The sequence below is a fragment of the Harpia harpyja genome, chromosome 11 (assembly GCF_026419915.1).
Source record: "Harpia harpyja isolate bHarHar1 chromosome 11, bHarHar1 primary haplotype, whole genome shotgun sequence".
Taxonomy (NCBI): Eukaryota; Metazoa; Chordata; class Aves; order Accipitriformes; family Accipitridae; genus Harpia; species Harpia harpyja.
Window position 1 is genome coordinate 8019999 of NC_068950.1, and position 3440 is coordinate 8023438.

The window sequence follows — 3440 nt, forward strand, 5'->3', positions numbered from 1 at the left end:
TCTGAATTTGTTGAGACTCAGAGTCGCTAAACTAAAGGAAACAGGGGTAGTACTAGCAGAGACCATTGCAAAGCTTCTTGTAATGAATAACCCTGAAAAAAGAGACCCAAATCAGCATCAGGGGACCATGCAAGAAACTGTTTTCCTGGGGAGCACCAGGCATGATCCCCAGGAGCAGAGCGCTGCATTGCTCACCGGTTAGCCAGCTAAACGTGCTCTCTTTTTACCCTGTGCTCAGTTATGCCCCATGATATTTATCATTTCTTTTTGCCATGTGACAGGCTCAGCAAGGAGAGAAGACTTTTGCCGACCACCATTCCCTGGCGCAGCAGGAAGGGTGTCCTGTTGCCCAGGGTGGCATGCCAGCACCGCCGCTGACTCTGTCAACGTGGTCTGCTCACTTCCAGATGTCACCAGCTCCAGCACAACCTGCCTGGGGCCCGCAGCCCTGCCAAAGCCTCTGGTGCATTTCAGATCAAGCCTATGGACAGCAGGTTTGTCCTGCCCTGACTTCCAGAAAAATATACAGCAAAACCAGTCTGGCTTCAGGGTGCAGCATCTGCAGCATTTGAGCCCACAAACTTACCCACAGACACTTCTTCCTAACCAGGCAGCGTGACATTAAAACTGAGGACATTTGGATCAGGTCCCCAAGCTGCTTTATAAACATGTACCAGTGCAATTCCCTTCATGAAAAATGGGTTATATGTAAACTACCAGAAAGGAGATTTGCAGATGCCTGCAGTGAAGAGCCAGGCACGCTCCCCTGCCAGGAGAGTGGGCAGGACCCCAGGGGAGCAGAGCACAGACAAGGCTGCAACCTCCCCCCAGGGAAGTATTTAGAAGAGGCAAGCTCCTTCACGCATGATCTTCTTCTCTCCAGGGTCCTTCCTCACCTCCTTCTTGCTTCAGACACAAACCCAGAGTCTTGCAGAGCTTTTCAGGCAGCTGATCGGCACAAAGCAGGAGGAGGCGTGGGCACAGAGCCCTGTGCACAGGGGAGCTCCCAGGACCTCAGCAGCACCTGGCTCCGCAGTGCTGGCATGAAGGCGCTGGTCAGCATTATGCCTGCATATCTGCCAGGAGGAGAGCTCAGACCTTGAAGCTGCAAAAGATAGAATTAAAGCCAGCGAACGAAAGCCAGAGTGGCTGCAGAGCTGTGATTAGAAGCAGTGGCTGCAGCATTTCCCCTTGTAAAGAGGAGGCGCTTTCTGCTTCTCCCCTGTAGCCTGTGGCACTGCTGACTCACAGATCGCAGGACAGCAACACCCCAATCCCTGTCCCTTCCAGCGTGGTGGCCTCTCTCCTGCCCTGTGACCTCCAGCTGCATCCTTTAGTTGAGTGCATCCAGTTGCAGGGTAGAAAAAGGCCACCGTGCTGCATTGCAGCCCACAGACATGTTTCCCTGTGGCCCCAAGCAATCCGGCAAAGAGCCATGCTCCCTTGCTGCATTGCAGCCCACAGACATGTTTCCCTGTGGCCCCAAGCAATCCGGCAAAGAGCCATGCTCCCTTGCTGCAGCCTGGCAGCATGCCTGCTTCCTTGGTCACAAAGCCAGGCAAGCCAAGTGCTTCTCCGAGGGAAGTTTTCATGGACAAAACACTTCCCAGGTACTTCCACCCTCCAGGATGTGGCTGTTGCAGCCCTTGCTGTGCTGCAGCCCTTCCATGCCCAGGCAGCAGCAGCAGCATTACCCACCTGCTAGCAGGGCCAGGCTCACCCGGGCAGAGCTCTTCCCAGCTGCAGGGCATCAGCCTCAGTGCTCACTCCCTGCAGCTTTTATTACTGAAAAATCTCTCCCAGCTGCTTCACGTACTTTCAGCTGGAGGCAGTATGTCCTCCATCCGCCCCCACCCTCTTCCTGAGAGCCCAGCCACTTCCAGTCCTTCTGCAGAGTAGGGATCTGGCCTATGACACCCAAGGAGATTATACCATACCGGTTATATGCGTGGCATGCCACCGCTGCCTGCCTCATAGTGTCACTGTCCTGCCAGCTGCCTGGCCACAGAGTCACCCTGGGCCAAAGAGCCTCCGTGGCTGGGCATGACCAGCTGCATCCCTCCACCCAAGATCATGAAACCCAGGGCTGACCCATCAACTCCTAGTGCCTTGCTCACTGGAGCACCAGCAGGACATGGATGTGATGCTCCAAGAAGGATTTGCGCTGGACCAGACCAAAGCATGCCCAGCTGGCTACAGCCTTATGCCTGAGCCATGCAATGAGTTACACAGCCATCTCTTTTTGTGCTGGTAAATCCAGAAAGGAAAAAAAAGTCAACATCTCAAAGCCAGCAGAGGTTGCTAAGTGACAGCAGTGCTTGTTTCTCTCCCGCCCGCTTACAGCGTGCCTACGCTGCAAAGGAAGGAAGTGAGGAGTGAGGGATGTAAACATGAGTATATTGCCAAAACACTCAACAGAAATGCAGTTGCCAAACATACACATTAGCTGCATGTTTTGGCTGCCAGGAGAGAAATATTTACCACACATCAATTATTCCAGCCTCAGAGCATTTTACCTGCAGAGGAGGATGTCAGGTATTTACAATACTCATGAATTTGCCAATTTTCCAGCTGAAATGTATCTCCAGACCAAACGTGTAGGGCTGTCAGTAGCTGCAAGGACAGCTGCAGTGAACTGAGATTTCATCCTTACGTTGTTTCTAATAGATGGCTTTTGTTTTTCCACCAGGATGTGGCGTTATGCAGTGATTAGGAAGCACAACAGAAAGGCAGAACTGGACAAGGGAGAGATGAACGCAGCCTTTGTATGAGCTCCTGGGGAAGAAAGGAGATGGTTTTGGTAAAATAAAGGGCACACACACAAACCTATGTCATTGGAATTATGTTGAGAATTGAAAAATAAGTTAAAAATAGACTAAATGCAGCACTGCTGATCCAGTTGAGAAATTTGCCATTGCTAAGCTGGATGGATAATAAATATCTTTCAGAAAAGTGCTCATCAGAGAGGATCTTTAGAAGCTAACTGTATGGGGGCAGGCAGATTTCCACCCAGCTCGAGCTCCAGCCTCGTCTCTCCCATTGACCACTGACCACATGCTGCCCCAAACACTATGGCGCAGAGGAGCAACCAGGTGGTGAGCAACGTACGGAGGGCACATGCCCATGCTGCCATCCTTTATCTGAGGCAGGGAGCAGGCCAACCCTGCTCTCCAGTGCCTGGGAACCATCAAAAGCACTTGTTTTAAAAAAGCATCTGCTCCCTCTGCATAGAAGCAGGCCAGCCCAGGGAGAAAGTAGGGCACTGATTTGTCCCTCTGCGTGAAGGGGAATAAGGCAGGGAGCATCAGAGAAGGGATCTGAACAGAGCAGTTTCTGAAGCAGAACCTGCTGGCAAATTAAAATTAAAATACAGCCACAGTCGCTGATTGGAGGGACGTGCTTGCTGTTGGCACAGCTGCCGTAGTACCTTCTGGGCACAA

At 52.0% G+C, this 3440-nt stretch overlaps 1 long non-coding RNA gene across 1 annotated transcript; it reads right to left on the reverse strand.

The window, feature by feature from the left end:
- Positions 1-687: 687 nt before the first annotated feature.
- Positions 688-2993, reverse strand: LOC128148192 (uncharacterized). Its single transcript, XR_008237209.1, has 2 exons — positions 2517-2993; positions 688-1105 (listed from the first exon to the last, which is right to left on the reverse strand). It is a non-coding gene; the product is annotated as an uncharacterized LOC128148192 (long non-coding RNA).
- Between the last annotated feature and the right edge of the window lie 447 nt (positions 2994-3440).